This window comes from Phyllobates terribilis, unplaced genomic scaffold, assembly GCF_046119375.1.
Source record: "Phyllobates terribilis strain yellow unplaced genomic scaffold, ASM4611937v1 Scaffold_8__6_contigs__length_399053987, whole genome shotgun sequence".
NCBI lineage: Eukaryota > Metazoa > Chordata > Amphibia > Anura > Dendrobatidae > Phyllobates > Phyllobates terribilis.
Window position 1 is genome coordinate 346,542,507 of NW_027362768.1, and position 25,538 is coordinate 346,568,044.

The 25,538-nt window shown below is 45.3% G+C and overlaps 20 non-coding genes across 20 annotated transcripts; all 20 read left to right on the forward strand.

Moving 5' to 3' along the window:
- Positions 1-15: 15 nt before the first annotated feature.
- On the forward strand, positions 16-206 carry LOC141158036 (U2 spliceosomal RNA). The gene has a single exon (XR_012248074.1). It is a non-coding gene; the product is annotated as a U2 spliceosomal RNA (small nuclear RNA).
- Positions 207-1,326: 1,120 nt separating this feature from the next.
- On the forward strand, positions 1,327-1,517 carry LOC141160667 (U2 spliceosomal RNA). The gene has a single exon (XR_012250421.1). It is a non-coding gene; the product is annotated as a U2 spliceosomal RNA (small nuclear RNA).
- Positions 1,518-2,634: 1,117 nt separating this feature from the next.
- On the forward strand, positions 2,635-2,825 carry LOC141158038 (U2 spliceosomal RNA). The gene has a single exon (XR_012248076.1). It is a non-coding gene; the product is annotated as a U2 spliceosomal RNA (small nuclear RNA).
- Positions 2,826-3,945: 1,120 nt separating this feature from the next.
- Positions 3,946-4,136, forward strand: LOC141158039 (U2 spliceosomal RNA). The gene has a single exon (XR_012248077.1). It is a non-coding gene; the product is annotated as a U2 spliceosomal RNA (small nuclear RNA).
- A 1,124-nt stretch (positions 4,137-5,260) lies between these two features.
- Positions 5,261-5,451, forward strand: LOC141158040 (U2 spliceosomal RNA). Its single transcript, XR_012248078.1, has one exon. It is a non-coding gene; the product is annotated as a U2 spliceosomal RNA (small nuclear RNA).
- A 1,119-nt stretch (positions 5,452-6,570) lies between these two features.
- LOC141158041 (U2 spliceosomal RNA) lies at positions 6,571-6,761 on the forward strand. The gene has a single exon (XR_012248079.1). It is a non-coding gene; the product is annotated as a U2 spliceosomal RNA (small nuclear RNA).
- Positions 6,762-7,885: 1,124 nt separating this feature from the next.
- Positions 7,886-8,076, forward strand: LOC141158042 (U2 spliceosomal RNA). The gene has a single exon (XR_012248080.1). It is a non-coding gene; the product is annotated as a U2 spliceosomal RNA (small nuclear RNA).
- A 1,120-nt stretch (positions 8,077-9,196) lies between these two features.
- On the forward strand, positions 9,197-9,387 carry LOC141160044 (U2 spliceosomal RNA). Its single transcript, XR_012250033.1, has one exon. It is a non-coding gene; the product is annotated as a U2 spliceosomal RNA (small nuclear RNA).
- Positions 9,388-10,505: 1,118 nt separating this feature from the next.
- LOC141158043 (U2 spliceosomal RNA) lies at positions 10,506-10,696 on the forward strand. Its single transcript, XR_012248081.1, has one exon. It is a non-coding gene; the product is annotated as a U2 spliceosomal RNA (small nuclear RNA).
- A 1,124-nt stretch (positions 10,697-11,820) lies between these two features.
- On the forward strand, positions 11,821-12,011 carry LOC141158044 (U2 spliceosomal RNA). Its single transcript, XR_012248082.1, has one exon. It is a non-coding gene; the product is annotated as a U2 spliceosomal RNA (small nuclear RNA).
- Positions 12,012-13,136: 1,125 nt separating this feature from the next.
- LOC141158045 (U2 spliceosomal RNA) lies at positions 13,137-13,327 on the forward strand. Its single transcript, XR_012248083.1, has one exon. It is a non-coding gene; the product is annotated as a U2 spliceosomal RNA (small nuclear RNA).
- Positions 13,328-14,446: 1,119 nt separating this feature from the next.
- Positions 14,447-14,637, forward strand: LOC141159897 (U2 spliceosomal RNA). The gene has a single exon (XR_012249891.1). It is a non-coding gene; the product is annotated as a U2 spliceosomal RNA (small nuclear RNA).
- A 1,120-nt stretch (positions 14,638-15,757) lies between these two features.
- LOC141158046 (U2 spliceosomal RNA) lies at positions 15,758-15,948 on the forward strand. Its single transcript, XR_012248084.1, has one exon. It is a non-coding gene; the product is annotated as a U2 spliceosomal RNA (small nuclear RNA).
- A 1,118-nt stretch (positions 15,949-17,066) lies between these two features.
- Positions 17,067-17,257, forward strand: LOC141158047 (U2 spliceosomal RNA). Its single transcript, XR_012248085.1, has one exon. It is a non-coding gene; the product is annotated as a U2 spliceosomal RNA (small nuclear RNA).
- A 1,118-nt stretch (positions 17,258-18,375) lies between these two features.
- LOC141158049 (U2 spliceosomal RNA) lies at positions 18,376-18,566 on the forward strand. The gene has a single exon (XR_012248087.1). It is a non-coding gene; the product is annotated as a U2 spliceosomal RNA (small nuclear RNA).
- A 1,116-nt stretch (positions 18,567-19,682) lies between these two features.
- On the forward strand, positions 19,683-19,873 carry LOC141158050 (U2 spliceosomal RNA). The gene has a single exon (XR_012248088.1). It is a non-coding gene; the product is annotated as a U2 spliceosomal RNA (small nuclear RNA).
- A 1,119-nt stretch (positions 19,874-20,992) lies between these two features.
- Positions 20,993-21,183, forward strand: LOC141158051 (U2 spliceosomal RNA). The gene has a single exon (XR_012248089.1). It is a non-coding gene; the product is annotated as a U2 spliceosomal RNA (small nuclear RNA).
- Positions 21,184-22,302: 1,119 nt separating this feature from the next.
- Positions 22,303-22,493, forward strand: LOC141158052 (U2 spliceosomal RNA). The gene has a single exon (XR_012248090.1). It is a non-coding gene; the product is annotated as a U2 spliceosomal RNA (small nuclear RNA).
- A 1,119-nt stretch (positions 22,494-23,612) lies between these two features.
- LOC141158053 (U2 spliceosomal RNA) lies at positions 23,613-23,803 on the forward strand. The gene has a single exon (XR_012248091.1). It is a non-coding gene; the product is annotated as a U2 spliceosomal RNA (small nuclear RNA).
- A 1,119-nt stretch (positions 23,804-24,922) lies between these two features.
- Positions 24,923-25,113, forward strand: LOC141158054 (U2 spliceosomal RNA). The gene has a single exon (XR_012248092.1). It is a non-coding gene; the product is annotated as a U2 spliceosomal RNA (small nuclear RNA).
- The last annotated feature ends 425 nt before the right edge of the window (positions 25,114-25,538 follow it).

A 25,538-nucleotide genomic window follows, 5' to 3' on the forward strand; every position in this document is an offset into this window, starting at 1 on the left:
AAACCAATTCTGGTTATCGCTTCTCGGCCTTTTGGCTAAGATCAAGTGTAGTATCTGTTCTTATCAGTTTAATATCTGATACGTCCCCTATCTGGGGACCATATATTAAATGGATTTTTAGAACAGGGAGATGGAAAAAGAGCTTGCTCTGTCCACTCCACGCATTGACCTGGTATTGCAGTATCTCCAGGACCGGTGCACCCCTTCTTTAATGCAGTTTCTAAAATCAGAAAGAATTGAATTCAATGCTTTTTGTTCATTTGGCTTGTTTGTCGGATTTTGGGATGGACTCTTTGGCTTTGCTTTTCTTCTCCTCATTGGATTTTTCATGTTAAAAGTTGCAGAAGCCAGATGACAAGCTCATTTTGGTTCAACTTCAGCAACTGTGCATTGCATTGCCATGTAATGTAATGCAATGCTATCTATCTAGCTCTCCCTCTATACTTCCTTTTGGATAAACAGACATATTAGGCAAGCATTTTGGAGCTTTCACCTAAATAACTACAGGTGGTGAGATAAGCTGCACAATATAATTGACCTTTCAGTATATTGTTGCACACACACCATCTATTTAGCAAATGCCCTTGTTATCAACAGCAGCCTTTTAAACTCACCTGAGCTAACAGGTATGTGAGCTGGTTACTCTGCTGCGCTTAAAATTTCTTTTTTGGTTTGCTACAATGCCTTTTCTGAAACGTTGTCTCCCTCTGCTGGAACACTGACTTCTTTCATTTAATGCCTGCAGACTATAAAAGAGAAACCAACCCAAAAAGTTTGGTTGATTAGTCTGTGGCATTCTTTTAAACTGTTGCTTATGGCGGTCTCTGTGAGCTTCTCAGTGACATTCAGCCATCCAGGTATCCCGCCTGCAGTAGACGGAATGTGGCAATGGAACGCTGGCTGCGCGTGTCATAATAGGCTCTGAGCCTTTATATACCTGCGCACAGCAGCAGCCACCTTCAGTCTGCTGCTGGACAGCCAGCAGCAGCAGCAGCAGCAGCAGGAGAGGTAATTAATCAGCAACCCTCCTGCTAAGGGTAGACAGCTGCTCGTTCCACCCCCCCCCGCCTTAATTGGTTCTCCTCCCTTCCAACGGTGTTGAGGCGGGTGGGAACAGCCGGGGCTTGAGGGTACTGTGCTAAAAGAGGTGGAGTTATGCAGATCTAAAACGCGTGGATTGCAGCAGCAGCAAGCCGAAAAGTGCAGGCATGTGAGGGATCTAGAGGTTGACAGCATGTCTTCTTAACGGGAGTCCAGGTGGCCATCTCCACAAATGGACTTTTCAGAATCCTTGGGTGGCACCGTAGTCGGAAACCAATTCTGGTTATCGCTTCTCGGCCTTTTGGCTAAGATCAAGTGTAGTATCTGTTCTTATCAGTTTAATATCTGATATGTCCCCTATCTGGGGACCATATATTAAATGGATTTTTAGAACAGGGAGATGGAAAAAGAGCTTGCTCTGTCCACTCCACGCATTGACCTGGTATTGCAGTATCTCCAGGACCGGTGCACCCCTTCTTTAATGCAGTTTCTAAAATCAGAAAGAATTGAATTCAATGCTTTTTGTTCATTTGGCTTGTTTGTCGGATTTTGGGATGGACTCTTTGGCTTTGCTTTTCTTCTCCTCATTGGATTTTTCATGTTAAAAGTTGCAGAAGCCAGATGACAAGCTCATTTTGGTTCAACTTCAGCAACTGTGCATTGCATTGCCATGTAATGTAATGCAATGCTATCTATCTAGCTCTCCCTCTATACTTCCTTTTGGATAAACAGACATATTAGGCAAGCATTTTGGAGCTTTCACCTAAATAACTACAGGTGGTGAGATAAGCTGCACAATATAATTGACCTTTCAGTATATTGTTGCACACACACCATCTATTTAGCAAATGCCCTTGTTATCAACAGCAGCCTTTTAAACTCACCTGAGCTAACAGGTATGTGAGCTGGTTACTCTGCTGCGCTTAAAATTTCTTTTTTGGTTTGCTACAATGCCTTTTCTGAAACGTTGTCTCCCTCTGCTGGAACACTGACTTCTTTCATTTAATGCCTGCAGACTATAAAAGAGAAACCAACCCAAAAAGTTTGGTTGATTAGTCTGTGGCATTCTTTTAAACTGTTGCTTATGGCGGTCTCTGTGAGCTTCTCAGTGACATTCAGCCATCCAGGTATCCCGCCTGCAGTAGACGGAATGTGGCAATGGAACGCTGGCTGCGCGTGTCATAATAGGCTCTGAGCCTTTATATACCTGCGCACAGCAGCAGCCACCTTCAGTCTGCTGCTGGACAGCCAGCAGCAGCAGCAGCAGGAGAGGTAATTAATCAGCAACCCTCCTGCTAAGGGTAGACAGCTGCTCGTTCCACCCCCCCCCCCCGCCTTAATTGGTTCTCCTCCCTTCCAACGGTGTTGAGGCGGGTGGGAACAGCCGGGGGTTGAGGGTACTGTGCTAAAAGAGGTGGAGTTATGCAGATCTAAAACGCGTGGATTGCAGCAGCAGCAAGCCGAAAAGTGCAGGCATGTGAGGGATCTAGAGGTTGACAGCATGTCTTCTTAACGGGAGTCCAGGTGGCCATCTCCACAAATGGACTTTTCAGAATCCTTGGGTGGCACCGTAGTCGGAAACCAATTCTGGTTATCGCTTCTCGGCCTTTTGGCTAAGATCAAGTGTAGTATCTGTTCTTATCAGTTTAATATCTGATACGTCCCCTATCTGGGGACCATATATTAAATGGATTTTTAGAACAGGGAGATGGAAAAAGAGCTTGCTCTGTCCACTCCACGCATTGACCTGGTATTGCAGTATCTCCAGGACCGGTGCACCCCTTCTTTAATGCAGTTTCTAAAATCAGAAAGAATTGAATTCAATGCTTTTTGTTCATTTGGCTTGTTTGTCGGATTTTGGGATGGACTCTTTGGCTTTGCTTTTCTTCTCCTCATTGGATTTTTCATGTTAAAAGTTGCAGAAGCCAGATGACAAGCTCATTTTGGTTCAACTTCAGCAACTGTGCATTGCATTGCCATGTAATGTAATGCAATGCTATCTATCTAGCTCTCCCTCTATACTTCCTTTTGGATAAACAGACATATTAGGCAAGCATTTCGGAGCTTTCACCTAAATAACTACAGGTGGTGAGATAAGCTGCACAATATAATTGACCTTTCAGTATATTGTTGCACACACACCATCTATTTAGCAAATGCCCTTGTTATCAACAGCAGCCTTTTAAACTCACCTGAGCTAACAGGTATGTGAGCTGGTTACTCTGCTGCGCTTAAAATTTCTTTTTTGGTTTGCTACAATGCCTTTTCTGAAACGTTGTCTCCCTCTGCTGGAACACTGACTTCTTTCATTTAATGCCTGCAGACTATAAAAGAGAAACCAACCCAAAAAGTTTGGTTGATTAGTCTGTGGCATTCTTTTAAACTGTTGCTTATGGCGGTCTCTGTGAGCTTCTCAGTGACATTCAGCCATCCAGGTATCCCGCCTGCAGTAGACGGAATGTGGCAATGGAACGCTGGCTGCGCGTGTCATAATAGGCTCTGAGCCTTTATATACCTGCGCACAGCAGCAGCCACCTTCAGTCTGCTGCTGGACAGCCAGCAGCAGCAGCAGCAGCAGGAGAGGTAATTAATCAGCAACCCTCCTGCTAAGGGTAGACAGCTGCTCGTTCCACCCCCCCCCCCCGCTTTAATTGGTTCTCCTCCCTTCCAACGGTGTTGAGGCGGGTGGGAACAGCCGGGGGTTGAGGGTACTGTGCTAAAAGAGGTGGAGTTATGCAGATCTAAAACGCGTGGATTGCAGCAGCAGCAAGCCGAAAAGTGCAGGCATGTGAGGGATCTAGAGGTTGACAGCATGTCTTCTTAACGGGAGTCCAGGTGGCCATCTCCACAAATGGACTTTTCAGAATCCTTGGGTGGCACCGTAGTCGGAAACCAATTCTGGTTATCGCTTCTCGGCCTTTTGGCTAAGATCAAGTGTAGTATCTGTTCTTATCAGTTTAATATCTGATACGTCCCCTATCTGGGGACCATATATTAAATGGATTTTTAGAACAGGGAGATGGAAAAAGAGCTTGCTCTGTCCACTCCACGCATTGACCTGGTATTGCAGTATCTCCAGGACCGGTGCACCCCTTCTTTAATGCAGTTTCTAAAATCAGAAAGAATTGAATTCAATGCTTTTTGTTCATTTGGCTTGTTTGTCGGATTTTGGGATGGACTCTTTGGCTTTGCTTTTCTTCTCCTCATTGGATTTTTCATGTTAAAAGTTGCAGAAGCCAGATGACAAGCTCATTTTGGTTCAACTTCAGCAACTGTGCATTGCATTGCCATGTAATGTAATGCAATGCTATCTATCTAGCTCTCCCTCTATACTTCCTTTTGGATAAACAGACATATTAGGCAAGCATTTTGGAGCTTTCACCTAAATAACTACAGGTGGTGAGATAAGCTGCACAATATAATTGACCTTTCAGTATATTGTTGCACACACACCATCTATTTAGCAAATGCCCTTGTTATCAACAGCAGCCTTTTAAACTCACCTGAGCTAACAGGTATGTGAGCTGGTTACTCTGCTGCGCTTAAAATTTCTTTTTTGGTTTGCTACAATGCCTTTTCTGAAACGTTGTCTCCCTCTGCTGGAACACTGACTTCTTTCATTTAATGCCTGCAGACTATAAAAGAGAAACCAACCCAAAAAGTTTGGTTGATTAGTCTGTGGCATTCTTTTAAACTGTTGCTTATGGCGGTCTCTGTGAGCTTCTCAGTGACATTCAGCCATCCAGGTATCCCGCCTGCAGTAGACGGAATGTGGCAATGGAACGCTGGCTGCGCGTGTCATAATAGGCTCTGAGCCTTTATATACCTGCGCACAGCAGCAGCCACCTTCAGTCTGCTGCTGGACAGCCAGCAGCAGCAGCAGCAGCAGCAGGAGAGGTAATTAATCAGCAACCCTCCTGCTAAGGGTAGACAGCTGCTCGTTCCACACCCCCCCCCCCGCCTTAATTGGTTCTCCTCCCTTCCAACGGTGTTGAGGCGGGTGGGAACAGCCGGGGGTTGAGGGTACTGTGCTAAAAGAGGTGGAGTTATGCAGATCTAAAACGCGTGGATTGCAGCAGCAGCAAGCCGAAAAGTGCAGGCATGTGAGGGATCTAGAGGTTGACAGCATGTCTTCTTAACGGGAGTCCAGGTGGCCATCTCCACAAATGGACTTTTCAGAATCCTTGGGTGGCACCGTAGTCGGAAACCAATTCTGGTTATCGCTTCTCGGCCTTTTGGCTAAGATCAAGTGTAGTATCTGTTCTTATCAGTTTAATATCTGATACGTCCCCTATCTGGGGACCATATATTAAATGGATTTTTAGAACAGGGAGATGGAAAAAGAGCTTGCTCTGTCCACTCCACGCATTGACCTGGTATTGCAGTATCTCCAGGACCGGTGCACCCCTTCTTTAATGCAGTTTCTAAAATCAGAAAGAATTGAATTCAATGCTTTTTGTTCATTTGGCTTGTTTGTCGGATTTTGGGATGGACTCTTTGGCTTTGCTTTTCTTCTCCTCATTGGATTTTTCATGTTAAAAGTTTCAGAAGCCAGATGACAAGCTCATTTTGGTTCAACTTCAGCAACTGTGCATTGCATTGCCATGTAATGTAATGCAATGCTATCTATCTAGCTCTCCCTCTATACTTCCTTTTGGATAAACAGACATATTAGGCAAGCATTTTGGAGCTTTCACCTAAATAACTACAGGTGGTGAGATAAGCTGCACAATATAATTGACCTTTCAGTATATTGTTGCACACACACCATCTATTTAGCAAATGCCCTTGTTATCAAAAGCAGCCTTTTAAACTCACCTGAGCTAACAGGTATGTGAGCTGGTTACTCTGCTGCGCTTAAAATTTCTTTTTTGGTTTGCTACAATGCCTTTTCTGAAACGTTGTCTCCCTCTGCTGGAACACTGACTTCTTTCATTTAATGCCTGCAGACTATAAAAGAGAAACCAACCCAAAAAGTTTGGTTGATTAGTCTGTGGCATTCTTTTAAACTGTTGCTTATGGCGGTCTCTGTGAGCTTCTCAGTGACATTCAGCCATCCAGGTATCCCGCCTGCAGTAGACGGAATGTGGCAATGGAACGCTGGCTGCGCGTGTCATAATAGGCTCTGAGCCTTTATATACCTGCGCACAGCAGCAGCCACCTTCAGTCTGCTGCTGGACAGCCAGCAGCAGCAGCAGCAGCAGGAGAGGTAATTAATCAGCAACCCTCCTGCTAAGGGTAGACAGCTGCTCGTTCCACCCCCCCCCCCGCTTTAATTGGTTCTCCTCCCTTCCAACGGTGTTGAGGCGGGTGGGAACAGCCGGGGGTTGAGGGTACTGTGCTAAAAGAGGTGGAGTTATGCAGATCTAAAACGCGTGGATTGCAGCAGCAGCAAGCCGAAAAGTGCAGGCATGTGAGGGATCTAGAGGTTGACAGCATGTCTTCTTAACGGGAGTCCAGGTGGCCATCTCCACAAATGGACTTTTCAGAATCCTTGGGTGGCACCGTAGTCGGAAACCAATTCTGGTTATCGCTTCTCGGCCTTTTGGCTAAGATCAAGTGTAGTATCTGTTCTTATCAGTTTAATATCTGATACGTCCCCTATCTGGGGACCATATATTAAATGGATTTTTAGAACAGGGAGATGGAAAAAGAGCTTGCTCTGTCCACTCCACGCATTGACCTGGTATTGCAGTATCTCCAGGACCGGTGCACCCCTTCTTTAATGCAGTTTCTAAAATCAGAAAGAATTGAATTCAATGCTTTTTGTTCATTTGGCTTGTTTGTCGGATTTTGGGATGGACTCTTTGGCTTTGCTTTTCTTCTCCTCATTGGATTTTTCATGTTAAAAGTTGCAGAAGCCAGATGACAAGCTCATTTTGGTTCAACTTCAGCAACTGTGCATTGCATTGCCATGTAATGTAATGCAATGCTATCTATCTAGCTCTCCCTCTATACTTCCTTTTGGATAAACAGACATATTAGGCAAGCATTTTGGAGCTTTCACCTAAATAACTACAGGTGGTGAGATAAGCTGCACAATATAATTGACCTTTCAGTATATTGTTGCACACACACCATCTATTTAGCAAATGCCCTTGTTATCAACAGCAGCCTTTTAAACTCACCTGAGCTAACAGGTATGTGAGCTGGTTACTCTGCTGCGCTTAAAATTTCTTTTTTGGTTTGCTACAATGCCTTTTCTGAAACGTTGTCTCCCTCTGCTGGAACACTGACTTCTTTCATTTAATGCCTGCAGACTATAAAAGAGAAACCAACCCAAAAAGTTTGGTTGATTAGTCTGTGGCATTCTTTTAAACTGTTGCTTATGGCGGTCTCTGTGAGCTTCTCAGTGACATTCAGCCATCCAGGTATCCCGCCTGCAGTAGACGGAATGTGGCAATGGAACGCTGGCTGCGCGTGTCATAATAGGCTCTGAGCCTTTATATACCTGCGCACAGCAGCAGCCACCTTCAGTCTGCTGCTGGACAGCCAGCAGCAGCAGCAGCAGCAGCAGGAGAGGTAATTAATCAGCAACCCTCCTGCTAAGGGTAGACAGCTGCTCGTTCCACACCCCCCCCCCCGCCTTAATTGGTTCTCCTCCCTTCCAACGGTGTTGAGGCGGGTGGGAACAGCCGGGGGTTGAGGGTACTGTGCTAAAAGAGGTGGAGTTATGCAGATCTAAAACGCGTGGATTGCAGCAGCAGCAAGCCGAAAAGTGCAGGCATGTGAGGGATCTAGAGGTTGACAGCATGTCTTCTTAACGGGAGTCCAGGTGGCCATCTCCACAAATGGACTTTTCAGAATCCTTGGGTGGCACCGTAGTCGGAAACCAATTCTGGTTATCGCTTCTCGGCCTTTTGGCTAAGATCAAGTGTAGTATCTGTTCTTATCAGTTTAATATCTGATACGTCCCCTATCTGGGGACCATATATTAAATGGATTTTTAGAACAGGGAGATGGAAAAAGAGCTTGCTCTGTCCACTCCACGCATTGACCTGGTATTGCAGTATCTCCAGGACCGGTGCACCCCTTCTTTAATGCAGTTTCTAAAATCAGAAAGAATTGAATTCAATGCTTTTTGTTCATTTGGCTTGTTTGTCGGATTTTGGGATGGACTCTTTGGCTTTGCTTTTCTTCTCCTCATTGGATTTTTCATGTTAAAAGTTTCAGAAGCCAGATGACAAGCTCATTTTGGTTCAACTTCAGCAACTGTGCATTGCATTGCCATGTAATGTAATGCAATGCTATCTATCTAGCTCTCCCTCTATACTTCCTTTTGGATAAACAGACATATTAGGCAAGCATTTTGGAGCTTTCACCTAAATAACTACAGGTGGTGAGATAAGCTGCACAATATAATTGACCTTTCAGTATATTGTTGCACACACACCATCTATTTAGCAAATGCCCTTGTTATCAAAAGCAGCCTTTTAAACTCACCTGAGCTAACAGGTATGTGAGCTGGTTACTCTGCTGCGCTTAAAATTTCTTTTTTGGTTTGCTACAATGCCTTTTCTGAAACGTTGTCTCCCTCTGCTGGAACACTGACTTCTTTCATTTAATGCCTGCAGACTATAAAAGAGAAACCAACCCAAAAAGTTTGGTTGATTAGTCTGTGGCATTCTTTTAAACTGTTGCTTATGGCGGTCTCTGTGAGCTTCTCAGTGACATTCAGCCATCCAGGTATCCCGCCTGCAGTAGACGGAATGTGGCAATGGAACGCTGGCTGCGCGTGTCATAATAGGCTCTGAGCCTTTATATACCTGCGCACAGCAGCAGCCACCTTCAGTCTGCTGCTGGACAGCCAGCAGCAGCAGCAGCAGGAGAGGTAATTAATCAGCAACCCTCCTGCTAAGGGTAGACAGCTGCTCGTTCCACCCCCCCCCCCCCCCGCCTTAATTGGTTCTCCTCCCTTCCAACGGTGTTGAGGCGGGTGGGAACAGCCGGGGGTTGAGGGTACTGTGCTAAAAGAGGTGGAGTTATGCAGATCTAAAACGCGTGGATTGCAGCAGCAGCAAGCCGAAAAGTGCAGGCATGTGAGGGATCTAGAGGTTGACAGCATGTCTTCTTAACGGGAGTCCAGGTGGCCATCTCCACAAATGGACTTTTCAGAATCCTTGGGTGGCACCGTAGTCGGAAACCAATTCTGGTTATCGCTTCTCGGCCTTTTGGCTAAGATCAAGTGTAGTATCTGCTCTTATCAGTTTAATATCTGATACGTCCCCTATCTGGGGACCATATATTAAATGGATTTTTAGAACAGGCAGATGGAAAAAGAGCTTGCTCTGTCCACTCCACGCATTGACCTGGTATTGCAGTATCTCCAGGACCGGTGCACCCCTTCTTTAATGCAGTTTCTAAAATCAGAAAGAATTGAATTCAATGCTTTTTGTTCATTTGGCTTGTTTGTCGGATTTTGGGATGGACTCTTTGGCTTTGCTTTTCTTCTCCTCATTGGATTTTTCATGTTAAAAGTTGCAGAAGCCAGATGACAAGCTCATTTTGGTTCAACTTCAGCAACTGTGCATTGCATTGCCATGTAATGTAATGCAATGCTATCTATCTAGCTCTCCCTCTATACTTCCTTTTGGATAAACAGACATATTAGGCAAGCATTTCGGAGCTTTCACCTAAATAACTACAGGTGGTGAGATAAGCTGCACAATATAATTGACCTTTCAGTATATTGTTGCACACACACCATCTATTTAGCAAATGCCCTTGTTATCAACAGCAGCCTTTTAAACTCACCTGAGCTAACAGGTATGTGAGCTGGTTACTCTGCTGCGCTTAAAATTTCTTTTTTGGTTTGCTACAATGCCTTTTCTGAAACGTTGTCTCCCTCTGCTGGAACACTGACTTCTTTCATTTAATGCCTGCAGACTATAAAAGAGAAACCAACCCAAAAAGTTTGGTTGATTAGTCTGTGGCATTCTTTTAAACTGTTGCTTATGGCGGTCTCTGTGAGCTTCTCAGTGACATTCAGCCATCCAGGTATCCCGCCTGCAGTAGACGGAATGTGGCAATGGAACGCTGGCTGCGCGTGTCATAATAGGCTCTGAGCCTTTATATACCTGCGCACAGCAGCAGCCACCTTCAGTCTGCTGCTGGACAGCCAGCAGCAGCAGCAGCAGCAGGAGAGGTAATTAATCAGCAACCCTCCTGCTAAGGGTAGACAGCTGCTCGTTCCACCCCCCCCCCGCTTTAATTGGTTCTCCTCCCTTCCAACGGTGTTGAGGCGGGTGGGAACAGCCGGGGGTTGAGGGTACTGTGCTAAAAGAGGTGGAGTTATGCAGATCTAAAACGCGTGGATTGCAGCAGCAGCAAGCCGAAAAGTGCAGGCATGTGAGGGATCTAGAGGTTGACAGCATGTCTTCTTAACGGGAGTCCAGGTGGCCATCTCCACAAATGGACTTTTCAGAATCCTTGGGTGGCACCGTAGTCGGAAACCAATTCTGGTTATCGCTTCTCGGCCTTTTGGCTAAGATCAAGTGTAGTATCTGTTCTTATCAGTTTAATATCTGATACGTCCCCTATCTGGGGACCATATATTAAATGGATTTTTAGAACAGGGAGATGGAAAAAGAGCTTGCTCTGTCCACTCCACGCATTGACCTGGTATTGCAGTATCTCCAGGACCGGTGCACCCCTTCTTTAATGCAGTTTCTAAAATCAGAAAGAATTGAATTCAATGCTTTTTGTTCATTTGGCTTGTTTGTCGGATTTTGGGATGGACTCTTTGGCTTTGCTTTTCTTCTCCTCATTGGATTTTTCATGTTAAAAGTTGCAGAAGCCAGATGACAAGCTCATTTTGGTTCAACTTCAGCAACTGTGCATTGCATTGCCATGTAATGTAATGCAATGCTATCTATCTAGCTCTCCCTCTATACTTCCTTTTGGATAAACAGACATATTAGGCAAGCATTTTGGAGCTTTCACCTAAATAACTACAGGTGGTGAGATAAGCTGCACAATATAATTGACCTTTCAGTATATTGTTGCACACACACCATCTATTTAGCAAATGCCCTTGTTATCAACAGCAGCCTTTTAAACTCACCTGAGCTAACAGGTATGTGAGCTGGTTACTCTGCTGCGCTTAAAATTTCTTTTTTGGTTTGCTACAATGCCTTTTCTGAAACGTTGTCTCCCTCTGCTGGAACACTGACTTCTTTCATTTAATGCCTGCAGACTATAAAAGAGAAACCAACCCAAAAAGTTTGGTTGATTAGTCTGTGGCATTCTTTTAAACTGTTGCTTATGGCGGTCTCTGTGAGCTTCTCAGTGACATTCAGCCATCCAGGTATCCCGCCTGCAGTAGACGGAATGTGGCAATGGAACGCTGGCTGCGCGTGTCATAATAGGCTCTGAGCCTTTATATACCTGCGCACAGCAGCAGCCACCTTCAGTCTGCTGCTGGACAGCCAGCAGCAGCAGCAGCAGCAGCAGGAGAGGTAATTAATCAGCAACCCTCCTGCTAAGGGTAGACAGCTGCTCGTTCCACACCCCCCCCCCCGCCTTAATTGGTTCTTCTCCCTTCCAACGGTGTTGAGGCGGGTGGGAACAGCCGGGGGTTGAGGGTACTGTGCTAAAAGAGGTGGAGTTATGCAGATCTAAAACGCGTGGATTGCAGCAGCAGCAAGCCGAAAAGTGCAGGCATGTGAGGGATCTAGAGGTTGACAGCATGTCTTCTTAACGGGAGTCCAGGTGGCCATCTCCACAAATGGACTTTTCAGAATCCTTGGGTGGCACCGTAGTCGGAAACCAATTCTGGTTATCGCTTCTCGGCCTTTTGGCTAAGATCAAGTGTAGTATCTGTTCTTATCAGTTTAATATCTGATACGTCCCCTATCTGGGGACCATATATTAAATGGATTTTTAGAACAGGGAGATGGAAAAAGAGCTTGCTCTGTCCACTCCACGCATTGACCTGGTATTGCAGTATCTCCAGGACCGGTGCACCCCTTCTTTAATGCAGTTTCTAAAATCAGAAAGAATTGAATTCAATGCTTTTTGTTCATTTGGCTTGTTTGTCGGATTTTGGGATGGACTCTTTGGCTTTGCTTTTCTTCTCCTCATTGGATTTTTCATGTTAAAAGTTTCAGAAGCCAGATGACAAGCTCATTTTGGTTCAACTTCAGCAACTGTGCATTGCATTGCCATGTAATGTAATGCAATGCTATCTATCTAGCTCTCCCTCTATACTTCCTTTTGGATAAACAGACATATTAGGCAAGCATTTTGGAGCTTTCACCTAAATAACTACAGGTGGTGAGATAAGCTGCACAATATAATTGACCTTTCAGTATATTGTTGCACACACACCATCTATTTAGCAAATGCCCTTGTTATCAACAGCAGCCTTTTAAACTCACCTGAGCTAACAGGTATGTGAGCTGGTTACTCTGCTGCGCTTAAAATTTCTTTTTTGGTTTGCTACAATGCCTTTTCTGAAACGTTGTCTCCCTCTGCTGGAACACTGACTTCTTTCATTTAATGCCTGCAGACTATAAAAGAGAAACCAACCCAAAAAGTTTGGTTGATTAGTCTGTGGCATTCTTTTAAACTGTTGCTTATGGCGGTCTCTGTGAGCTTCTCAGTGACATTCAGCCATCCAGGTATCCCGCCTGCAGTAGACGGAATGTGGCAATGGAACGCTGGCTGCGCGTGTCATAATAGGCTCTGAGCCTTTATATACCTGTGCACAGCAGCAGCCACCTTCAGTCTGCTGCTGGACAGCCAGCAGCAGCAGCAGCAGCAGCAGCAGGAGAGGTAATTAATCAGCAACCCTCCTGCTAAGGGTAGACAGCTGCTCGTTCCACCCCCCCCCCCGCCTTAATTGGTTCTCCTCCCTTCCAACGGTGTTGAGGCGGGTGGGAACAGCCGGGGGTTGAGGGTACTGTTCTAAAAGAGGTGGAGTTATGCAGATCTAAAACGCGTGGATTGCAGCAGCAGCAAGCCGAAAAGTGCAGGCATGTGAGGGATCTAGAGGTTGACAGCATGTCTTCTTAACGGGAGTCCAGGTGGCCATCTCCACAAATGGACTTTTCAGAATCCTTGGGTGGCACCGTAGTCGGAAACCAATTCTGGTTATCGCTTCTCGGCCTTTTGGCTAAGATCAAGTGTAGTATCTGTTCTTATCAGTTTAATATCTGATACGTCCCCTATCTGGGGACCATATATTAAATGGATTTTTAGAACAGGGAGATGGAAAAAGAGCTTGCTCTGTCCACTCCACGCATTGACCTGGTATTGCAGTATCTCCAGGACCGGTGCACCCCTTCTTTAATGCAGTTTCTAAAATCAGAAAGAATTGAATTCAATGCTTTTTGTTCATTTGGCTTGTTTGTCGGATTTTGGGATGGACTCTTTGGCTTTGCTTTTCTTCTCCTCATTGGATTTTTCATGTTAAAAGTTGCAGAAGCCAGATGACAAGCTCATTTTGGTTCAACTTCAGCAACTGTGCATTGCATTGCCATGTAATGTAATGCAATGCTATCTATCTAGGTCTCCCTCTATACTTCCTTTTGGATAAACAGACATATTAGGCAAGCATTTTGGAGCTTTCACCTAAATAACTACAGGTGGTGAGATAAGCTGCACAATATAATTGACCTTTCAGTATATTGTTGCACACACACCATCTATTTAGCAAATGCCCTTGTTATCAACAGCAGCCTTTTAAACTCACCTGAGCTAACAGGTATGTGAGCTGGTTACTCTGCTGCGCTTAAAATTTCTTTTTTGGTTTGCTACAATGCCTTTTCTGAAACGTTGTCTCCCTCTGCTGGAACACTGACTTCTTTCATTTAATGCCTGCAGACTATAAAAGAGAAACCAACCCAAAAAGTTTGGTTGATTAGTCTGTGGCATTCTTTTAAACTGTTGCTTATGGCGGTCTCTGTGAGCTTCTCAGTGACATTCAGCCATCCAGGTATCCCGCCTGCAGTAGACGGAATGTGGCAATGGAACGCTGGCTGCGCGTGTCATAATAGGCTCTGAGCCTTTATATACCTGCGCACAGCAGCAGCCACCTTCAGTCTGCTGCTGGACAGCCAGCAGCAGCAGCAGCAGGAGAGGTAATTAATCAGCAACCCTCCTGCTAAGGGTAGACAGCTGCTCGTTCCACCCCCCCCGCCCCCGCCTTAATTGGTTCTCCTCCCTTCCAACGGTGTTGAGGCGGGTGGGAACAGCCGGGGGTTGAGGGTACTGTGCTAAAAGAGGTGGAGTTATGCAGATCTAAAACGCGTGGATTGCAGCAGCAGCAAGCCGAAAAGTGCAGGCATGTGAGGGATCTAGAGGTTGACAGCATGTCTTCTTAACGGGAGTCCAGGTGGCCATCTCCACAAATGGACTTTTCAGAATCCTTGGGTGGCACCGTAGTCGGAAACCAATTCTGGTTATCGCTTCTCGGCCTTTTGGCTAAGATCAAGTGTAGTATCTGTTCTTATCAGTTTAATATCTGATACGTCCCCTATCTGGGGACCATATATTAAATGGATTTTTAGAACAGGGAGATGGAAAAAGAGCTTGCTCTGTCCACTCCACGCATTGACCTAGTATTGCAGTATCTCCAGGACCGGTGCACCCCTTCTTTAATGCAGTTTCTAAAATCAGAAAGAATTGAATTCAATGCTTTTTGTTCATTTGGCTTGTTTGTCGGATTTTGGGATGGACTCTTTGGCTTTGCTTTTCTTCTCCTCATTGGATTTTTCATGTTAAAAGTTGCAGAAGCCAGATGACAAGATCATTTTGGTTCAACTTCAGCAACTGTGCATTGCATTGCCATGTAATGTAATGCAATGCTATCTATCTAGCTCTCCCTCTATACTTCCTTTTGGATAAACAGACATATTAGGCAAGCATTTTGGAGCTTTCACCTAAATAACTACAGGTGGTGAGATAAGCTGCACAATATAATTGACCTTTCAGTATATTGTTGCACACACACCATCTATTTAGCAAATGCCCTTGTTATCAACAGCAGCCTTTTAAACTCACCTGAGCTAACAGGTATGTGAGCTGGTTACTCTGCTGCGCTTAAAATTTCTTTTTTGGTTTGCTACAATGCCTTTTCTGAAACGTTGTCTCCCTCTGCTGGAACACTGACTTCTTTCATTTAATGCCTGCAGACTATAAAAGAGAAACCAACCCAAAAAGTTTGGTTGATTAGTCTGTGGCATTCTTTTAAACTGTTGCTTATGGCGGTCTCTGTGAGCTTCTCAGTGACATTCAGCCATCCAGGTATCCCGCCTGCAGTAGACGGAATGTGGCAATGGAACGCTGGCTGCGCGTGTCATAATAGGCTCTGAGCCTTTATATACCTGCGCACAGCAGCAGCCACCTTCAGTCTGCTGCTGGACAGCCAGCAGCAGCAGCAGCAGCAGGAGAGGTAATTAATCAGCAACCCTCCTGCTAAGGGTAGACAGCTGCTCGTTCCACCCCCCCCCCCCGCCTTAATTGGTTCTCCTCCCTTCCAACGGCGTTGAGGCGGGTGGGAACAGCCGGGGGTTGAGGGTACTGTGCTAAAAGAGGTGGAGTTATGCAGATCTAAAACGCGTGGATTGCAGCAGCAGCAAGCCGAAAAGTGCAGGCATGTGAGGGATCTAGAGGTTGACAGCATGTCTTCTTAACGGGAGTCCAGGTGGCCATCTCCACAAATGGACTTTTCAGAATCCTTGGGTGGCACCGTAGTCGGAAACCAATTCTGGTTATCGCTTCTCGGCCTTTTGGCTAAGATCAAGTGTAGTATCTGTTCTTATCAGTTTAATATCTGATACGTCCCCTATCTGGGGACCATATATTAAATGGATTTTTAGAACAGGGAGATGGAAAAAGAGCTTGCTCTGTCCACTCCACGCATTGACCTGGTATTGCAGTATCTCCAGGACCGGTGCACCCCTTCTTTAATGCAGTTTCTAAAATCAGAAAGAATTGAATTCAATGCTTTTTGTTCATTTGGCTTGTTTGTCGGATTTTGGGATGGACTCTTTGGCTTTGCTTTTCTTCTCCTCATTGGATTTTTCATGTTAAAAGTTGCAGAAGCCAGATGACAAGCTCATTTTGGTTCAACTTCAGCAACTGTGCATTGCATTGCCATGTAATGTAATGCAATGCTATCTATCTAGCTCTCCCTCTATACTTCCTTTTGGATAAACAGACATATTAGGCAAGCATTTTGGAGCTTTCACCTAAATAACTACAGGTGGTGAGATAAGCTGCACAATATAATTGACCTTTCAGTATATTGTTGCACACACACCATCTATTTAGCAAATGCCCTTGTTATCAACAGCAGCCTTTTAAACTCACCTGAGCTAACAGGTATGTGAGCTGGTTACTCTGCTGCGCTTAAAATTTCTTTTTTGGTTTGCTACAATGCCTTTTCTGAAACGTTGTCTCCCTCTGCTGGAACACTGACTTCTTTCATTTAATGCCTGCAGACTATAAAAGAGAAACCAACCCAAAAAGTTTGGTTGATTAGTCTGTGGCATTCTTTTAAACTGTTGCTTATGGCGGTCTCTGTGAGCTTCTCAGTGACATTCAGCCATCCAGGTATCCCGCCTGCAGTAGACGGAATGTGGCAACGGAACGCTGGCTGCGCGTGTCATAATAGGCTCTGAGCCTTTATATACCTGCGCACAGCAGCAGCCACCTTCAGTCTGCTGCTGGACAGCCAGCAGCAGCAGCAGCAGCAGGAGAGGTAATTAATCAGCAACCCTCCTGCTAAGGGTAGACAGCTGCTCGTTCCACCCCCCCCCCGCCTTAATTGGTTCTCCTCCCTTCCAACGGTGTTGAGGCGGGTGGGAACAGCCGGGGGTTGAGGGTACTGTGCTAAAAGAGGTGGAGTTATGCAGATCTAAAACGCGTGGATTGCAGCAGCAGCAAGCCGAAAAGTGCAGGCATGTGAGGGATCTAGAGGTTGACAGCATGTCTTCTTAACGGGAGTCCAGGTGGCCATCTCCACAAATGGACTTTTCAGAATCCTTGGGTGGCACCGTAGTCGGAAACCAATTCTGGTTATCGCTTCTCGGCCTTTTGGCTAAGATCAAGTGTAGTATCTGTTCTTATCAGTTTAATATCTGATACGTCCCCTATCTGGGGACCATATATTAAATGGATTTTTAGAACAGGGAGATGGAAAAAGAGCTTGCTCTGTCCACTCCACGCATTGACCTGGTATTGCAGTATCTCCAGGACCGGTGCACCCCTTCTTTAATGCAGTTTCTAAAATCAGAAAGAATTGAATTCAATGCTTTTTGTTCATTTGGCTTGTTTGTCGGATTTTGGGATGGACTCTTTGGCTTTGCTTTTCTTCTCCTCATTGGATTTTTCATGTTAAAAGTTGCAGAAGCCAGATGACAAGCTCATTTTGGTTCAACTTCAGCAACTGTGCATTGCATTGCCATGTAATGTAATGCAATGCTATCTATCTAGCTCTCCCTCTATACTTCCTTTTGGATAAACAGACATATTAGGCAAGCATTTTGGAGCTTTCACCTAAATAACTACAGGTGGTGAGATAAGCTGCACAATATAATTGACCTTTCAGTATATTGTTGCACACACACCATCTATTTAGCAAATGCCCTTGTTATCAACAGCAGCCTTTTAAACTCACCTGAGCTAACAGGTATGTGAGCTGGTTACTCTGCTGCGCTTAAAATTTCTTTTTTGGTTTGCTACAATGCCTTTTCTGAAACGTTGTCTCCCTCTGCTGGAACACTGACTTCTTTCATTTAATGCCTGCAGACTATAAAAGAGAAACCAACCCAAAAAGTTTGGTTGATTAGTCTGTGGCATTCTTTTAAACTGTTGCTTATGGCGGTCTCTGTGAGCTTCTCAGTGACATTCAGCCATCCAGGTATCCCGCCTGCAGTAGACGGAATGTGGCAATGGAACGCTGGCTGCACGTGTCATAATAGGCTCTGAGCCTTTATATACCTGCGCACAGCAGCAGCCACCTTCAGTCTGCTGCTGGACAGCCAGCAGCAGCAGCAGCAGGAGAGGTAATTAATCAGCAACCCTCCTGCTAAGGGTAGACAGCTGCTCGTTCCACCCCCCCCCCCCGGCCTTAATTGGTTCTCCTCCCTTCCAACGGTGTTGAGGCGGGTGGGAACAGCCGGGGGTTGAGGGTACTGTGCTAAAAGAGGTGGAGTTATGCAGATCTAAAACGCGTGGATTGCAGCAGCAGCAAGCCGAAAAGTGCAGGCATGTGAGGGATCTAGAGGTTGACAGCATGTCTTCTTAACGGGAGTCCAGGTGGCCATCTCCACAAATGGACTTTTCAGAATCCTTGGGTGGCACCGTAGTCGGAAACCAATTCTGGTTATCGCTTCTCGGCCTTTTGGCTAAGATCAAGTGTAGTATCTGTTCTTATCAGTTTAATATCTGATACGTCCCCTATCTGGGGACCATATATTAAATGGATTTTTAGAACAGGGAGATGGAAAAAGAGCTTGCTCTGTCCACTCCACGCATTGACCTGGTATTGCAGTATCTCCAGGACCGGTGCACCCCTTCTTTAATGCAGTTTCTAAAATCAGAAAGAATTGAATTCAATGCTTTTTGTTCATTTGGCTTGTTTGTCGGATTTTGGGATGGACTCTTTGGCTTTGCTTTTCTTCTCCTCATTGGATTTTTCATGTTAAAAGTTGCAGAAGCCAGATGACAAGCTCATTTTGGTTCAACTTCAGCAACTGTGCATTGCATTGCCATGTAATGTAATGCAATGCTATCTATCTAGCTCTCCCTCTATACTTCCTTTTGGATAAACAGACATATTAGGCAAGCATTTTGGAGCTTTCACCTAAATAACTACAGGTGGTGAGATAAGCTGCACAATATAATTGACCTTTCAGTATATTGTTGCACACACACCATCTATTTAGCAAATGCCCTTGTTATCAACAGCAGCCTTTTAAACTCACCTGAGCTAACAGGTATGTGAGCTGGTTACTCTGCTGCGCTTAAAATTTCTTTTTTGGTTTGCTACAATGCCTTTTCTGAAACGTTGTCTCCCTCTGCTGGAACACTGACTTCTTTCATTTAATGCCTGCAGACTATAAAAGAGAAACCAACCCAAAAAGTTTGGTTGATTAGTCTGTGGCATTCTTTTAAACTGTTGCTTATGGCGGTCTCTGTGAGCTTCTCAGTGACATTCAGCCATCCAGGTATCCCGCCTGCAGTAGACGGAATGTGGCAATGGAACGCTGGCTGCGCGTGTCATAATAGGCTCTGAGCCTTTATATACCTGCGCACAGCAGCAGCCACCTTCAGTCTGCTGCTGGACAGCCAGCAGCAGCAGCAGCAGGAGAGGTAATTAATCAGCAACCCTCCTGCTAAGGGTAGACAGCTGCTCGTTCCACCCCCCCCCCCGCCTTAATTGGTTCTCCTCCCTTCCAACGGTGTTGAGGCGGGTGGGAACAGCCGGGGGTTGAGGGTACTGTGCTAAAAGAGGTGGAGTTATGCAGATCTAAAACGCGTGGATTGCAGCAGCAGCAAGCCGAAAAGTGCAGGCATGTGAGGGATCTAGAGGTTGACAGCATGTCTTCTTAACGGGAGTCCAGGTGGCCATCTCCACAAATGGACTTTTCAGAATCCTTGGGTGGCACCGTAGTCGGAAACCAATTCTGGTTATCGCTTCTCGGCCTTTTGGCTAAGATCAAGTGTAGTATCTGTTCTTATCAGTTTAATATCTGATACGTCCCCTATCTGGGGACCATATATTAAATGGATTTTTAGAACAGGGAGATGGAAAAAGAGCTTGCTCTGTCCACTCCACGCATTGACCTGGTATTGCAGTATCTCCAGGACCGGTGCACCCCTTCTTTAATGTAGTTTCTAAAATCAGAAAGAATTGAATTCAATGCTTTTTGTTCATTTGGCTTGTTTGTCGGATTTTGGGATGGACTCTTTGGCTTTGCTTTTCTTCTCCTCATTGGATTTTTCATGTTAAAAGTTGCAGAAGCCAGATGACAAGCTCATTTTGGTTCAACTTCAGCAACTGTGCATTGCATTGCCATGTAATGTAATGCAATGCTATCTATCTAGCTCTCCCTCTATACTTCCTTTTGGATAAACAGACATATTAGGCAAGCATTTTGGAGCTTTCACCTAAATAACTACAGGTGGTGAGATAAGCTGCACAATATAATTGACCTTTCAGTATATTGTTGCACACACACCATCTATTTAGCAAATGCCCTTGTTATCAACAGCAGCCTTTTAAACTCACCTGAGCTAACAGGTATGTGAGCTGGTTACTCTGCTGCGCTTAAAATTTCTTTTTTGGTTTGCTACAATGCCTTTTCTGAAACGTTGTCTCCCTCTGCTGGAACACTGACTTCTTTCATTTAATGCCTGCAGACTATAAAAGAGAAACCAACCCAAAAAGTTTGGTTGATTAGTCTGTGGCATTCTTTTAAACTGTTGCTTATGGCGGTCTCTGTGAGCTTCTCAGTGACATTCAGCCATCCAGGTATCCCGCCTGCAGTAGACGGAATGTGGCAATGGAACGCTGGCTGCGCGTGTCATAATAGGCTCTGAGCCTTTATATACCTGCGCACAGCAGCAGCCACCTTCAGTCTGCTGCTGGACAGCCAGCAGCAGCAGCAGCAGGAGAGGTAATTAATCAGCAACCCTCCTGCTAAGGGTAGACAGCTGCTCGTTCCACCCCCCCCCCCCCCGCCTTAATTGGTTCTCCTCCCTTCCAACGGTGTTGAGGCGGGTGGGAACTGCCGGGGGTTGAGGGTACTGTGCTAAAAGAGGTGGAGTTATGCAGATCTAAAACGCGTGGATTGCAGCAGCAGCAAGCCGAAAAGTGCAGGCATGTGAGGGATCTAGAGGTTGACAGCATGTCTTCTTAACGGGAGTCCAGGTGGCCATCTCCACAAATGGACTTTTCAGAATCCTTGGGTGGCACCGTAGTCGGAAACCAATTCTGGTTATCGCTTCTCGGCCTTTTGGCTAAGATCAAGTGTAGTATCTGTTCTTATCAGTTTAATATCTGATACGTCCCCTATCTGGGGACCATATATTAAATGGATTTTTAGAACAGGGAGATGGAAAAAGAGCTTGCTCTGTCCACTCCACGCATTGACCTGGTATTGCAGTATCTCCAGGACCGGTGCACCCCTTCTTTAATGCAGTTTCTAAAATCAGAAAGAATTGAATTCAATGCTTTTTGTTCATTTGGCTTGTTTGTCGGATTTTGGGATGGACTCTTTGGCTTTGCTTTTCTTCTCCTCATTGGATTTTTCATGTTAAAAGTTGCAGAAGCCAGATGACAAGCTCATTTTGGTTCAACTTCAGCAACTGTGCATTGCATTGCCATGTAATGTAATGCAATGCTATCTATCTAGCTCTCCCTCTATACTTCCTTTTGGATAAACAGACATATTAGGCAAGCATTTTGGAGCTTTCACCTAAATAACTACAGGTGGTGAGATAAGCTGCACAATATAATTGACCTTTCAGTATATTGTTGCACACACACCATCTATTTAGCAAATGCCCTTGTTATCAACAGCAGCCTTTTAAACTCACCTGAGCTAACAGGTATGTGAGCTGGTTACTCTGCTGCGCTTAAAATTTCTTTTTTGGTTTGCTACAATGCCTTTTCTGAAACGTTGTCTCCCTCTGCTGGAACACTGACTTCTTTCATTTAATGCCTGCAGACTATAAAAGAGAAACCAACCCAAAAAGTTTGGTTGATTAGTCTGTGGCATTCTTTTAAACTGTTGCTTATGGCGGTCTCTGTGAGCTTCTCAGTGACATTCAGCCATCCAGGTATCCCGCCTGCAGTAGACGGAATGTGGCAATGGAACGCTGGCTGCGCGTGTCATAATAGGCTCTGAGCCTTTATATACCTGCGCACAGCAGCAGCCACCTTCAGTCTGCTGCTGGACAGCCAGCAGCAGCAGCAGCAGCAGGAGAGGTAATTAATCAGCAACCCTCCTGCTAAGGGTAGACAGCTGCTCGTTCCACCCCCCCCCCCGCCTTAATTGGTTCTCCTCCCTTCCAACGGTGTTGAGGCGGGTGGGAACAGCCGGGGGTTGAGGGTACTGTGCTAAAAGAGGTGGAGTTATGCAGATCTAAAATGCGTGGATTGCAGCAGCAGCAAGCCGAAAAGTGCAGGCATGTGAGGGATCTAGAGGTTGACAGCATGTCTTCTTAACGGGAGTCCAGGTGGCCATCTCCACAAATGGACTTTTCAGAATCCTTGGGTGGCACCGTAGTCGGAAACCAATTCTGGTTATCGCTTCTCGGCCTTTTGGCTAAGATCAAGTGTAGTATCTGTTCTTATCAGTTTAATATCTGATACGTCCCCTATCTGGGGACCATATATTAAATGGATTTTTAGAACAGGGAGATGGAAAAAGAGCTTGCTCTGTCCACTCCACGCATTGACCTGGTATTGCAGTATCTCCAGGACCGGTGCACCCCTTCTTTAATGCAGTTTCTAAAATCAGAAAGAATTGAATTCAATGCTTTTTGTTCATTTGGCTTGTTTGTCGGATTTTGGGATGGACTCTTTGGCTTTGCTTTTCTTCTCCTCATTGGATTTTTCATGTTAAAAGTTGCAGAAGCCAGATGACAAGCTCATTTTGGTTCAACTTCAGCAACTGTGCATTGCATTGCCATGTAATGTAATGCAATGCTATCTATCTAGCTCTCCCTCTATACTTCCTTTTGGATAAACAGACATATTAGGCAAGCATTTTGGAGCTTTCACCTAAATAACTACAGGTGGTGAGATAAGCTGCACAATATAATTGACCTTTCAGTATATTGTTGCACACACACCATCTATTTAGCAAATGCCCTTGTTATCAACAGCAGCCTTTTAAACTCACCTGAGCTAACAGGTATGTGAGCTGGTTACTCTGCTGCGCTTAAAATTTCTTTTTTGGTTTGCTACAATGCCTTTTCTGAAACGTTGTCTCCCTCTGCTGGAACACTGACTTCTTTCATTTAATGCCTGCAGACTATAAAAGAGAAACCAACCCAAAAAGTTTGGTTGATTAGTCTGTGGCATTCTTTTAAACTGTTGCTTATGGCGGTCTCTGTGAGCTTCTCAGTGACATTCAGCCATCCAGGTATCCCGCCTGCAGTAGACGGAATGTGGCAACGGAACGCTGGCTGCGCGTGTCATAATAGGCTCTGAGCCTTTATATACCTGCGCACAGCAGCAGCCACCTTCAGTCTGCTGCTGGACAGCCAGCAGCAGCAGCAGCAGCAGGAGAGGTAATTAATCAGCAACCCTCCTGCTAAGGGTAGACAGCTGCTCGTTCCACCCCCCCCCCCGCCTTAATTGGTTCTCCTCCCTTCCAACGGTGTTGAGGCGGGTGGGAACAGCCGGGGGTTGAGGGTACTGTGCTAAAAGAGGTGGAGTTATGCAGATCTAAAACGCGTGGATTGCAGCAGCAGCAAGCCGAAAAGTGCAGGCATGTGAGGGATCTAGAGGTTGACAGCATGTCTTCTTAACGGGAGTCCAGGTGGCCATCTCCACAAATGGACTTTTCAGAATCCTTGGGTGGCACCGTAGTCGGAAACCAATTCTGGTTATCGCTTCTCGGCCTTTTGGCTAAGATCAAGTGTAGTATCTGTTCTTATCAGTTTAATATCTGATACGTCCCCTATCTGGGGACCATATATTAAATGGATTTTTAGAACAGGGAGATGGAAAAAGAGCTTGCTCTGTCCACTCCACGCATTGACCTGGTATTGCAGTATCTCCAGGACCGGTGCACCCCTTCTTTAATGCAGTTTCTAAAATCAGAAAGAATTGAATTCAATGCTTTTTGTTCATTTGGCTTGTTTGTCGGATTTTGGGATGGACTCTTTGGCTTTGCTTTTCTTCTCCTCATTGGATTTTTCATGTTAAAAGTTGCAGAAGCCAGATGACAAGCTCATTTTGGTTCAACTTCAGCAACTGCGCATTGCATTGCCATGTAATGTAATGCAATGCTATCTATCTAGCTCTCCCTCTATACTTCCTTTTGGATAAACAGACATATTAGGCAAGCATTTTGGAGCTTTCACCTAAATAACTACAGGTGGTGAGATAAGCTGCACAATATAATTGACCTTTCAGTATATTGTTGCACACACACCATCTATTTAGCAAATGCCCTTGTTATCAACAGCAGCCTTTTAAACTCACCTGAGCTAACAGGTATGTGAGCTGGTTACTCTGCTGCGCTTAAAATTTCTTTTTTGGTTTGCTACAATGCCTTTTCTGAAACGTTGTCTCCCTCTGCTGGAACACTGACTTCTTTCATTTAATGCCTGCAGACTATAAAAGAGAAACCAACCCAAAAAGTTTGGTTGATTAGTCTGTGGCATTCTTTTAAACTGTTGCTTATGGCGGTCTCTGTGAGCTTCTCAGTGACATTCAGCCATCCAGGTATCCCGCCTGCAGTAGACGGAATGTGGCAATGGAACGCTGGCTGCGCGTGTCATAATAGGCTCTGAGCCTTTATATACCTGCGCACAGCAGCAGCCACCTTCAGTCTGCTGCTGGACAGCCAGCAGCAGCAGCAGCAGCAGGAGAGGTAATTAATCAGCAACCCTCCTGCTAAGGGTAGACAGCTGCTCGTTCCACCCCCCCCCCCGCCTTAATTGGTTCTCCTCCCTTCCAACGGTGTTGAGGCGGGTGGGAACAGCCGGGGGTTGAGGGTACTGTGCTAAAAGAGGTGGAGTTATGCAGATCTAAAATGCGTGGATTGCAGCAGCAGCAAGCCGAAAAGTGCAGGCATGTGAGGGATCTAGAGGTTGACAGCATGTCTTCTTAACGGGAGTCCAGGTGGCCATCTCCACAAATGGACTTTTCAGAATCCTTGGGTGGCACCGTAGTCGGAAACCAATTCTGGTTATCGCTTCTCGGCCTTTTGGCTAAGATCAAGTGTAGTATCTGTTCTTATCAGTTTAATATCTGATACGTCCCCTATCTGGGGACCATATATTAAATGGATTTTTAGAACAGGGAGATGGAAAAAGAGCTTGCTCTGTCCACTCCACGCATTGACCTGGTATTGCAGTATCTCCAGGACCGGTGCACCCCTTCTTTAATGCAGTTTCTAAAATCAGAAAGAATTGAATTCAATGCTTTTTGTTCATTTGGCTTGTTTGTCGGATTTTGGGATGGACTCTTTGGCTTTGCTTTTCTTCTCCTCATTGGATTTTTCATGTTAAAAGTTGCAGAAGCCAGATGACAAGCTCATTTTGGTTCAACTTCAGCAACTGTGCATTGCATTGCCATGTAATGTAATGCAATGCTATCTATCTAGCTCTCCCTCTATACTTCCTTTTGGATAAACAGACATATTAGGCAAGCATTTTGGAGCTTTCACCTAAATAACTACAGGTGGTGAGATAAGCTGCACAATATAATTGACCTTTCAGTATATTGTTGCACACACACCATCTATTTAGCAAATGCCCTTGTTATCAACAGCAGCCTTTTAAACTCACCTGAGCTAACAGGTATG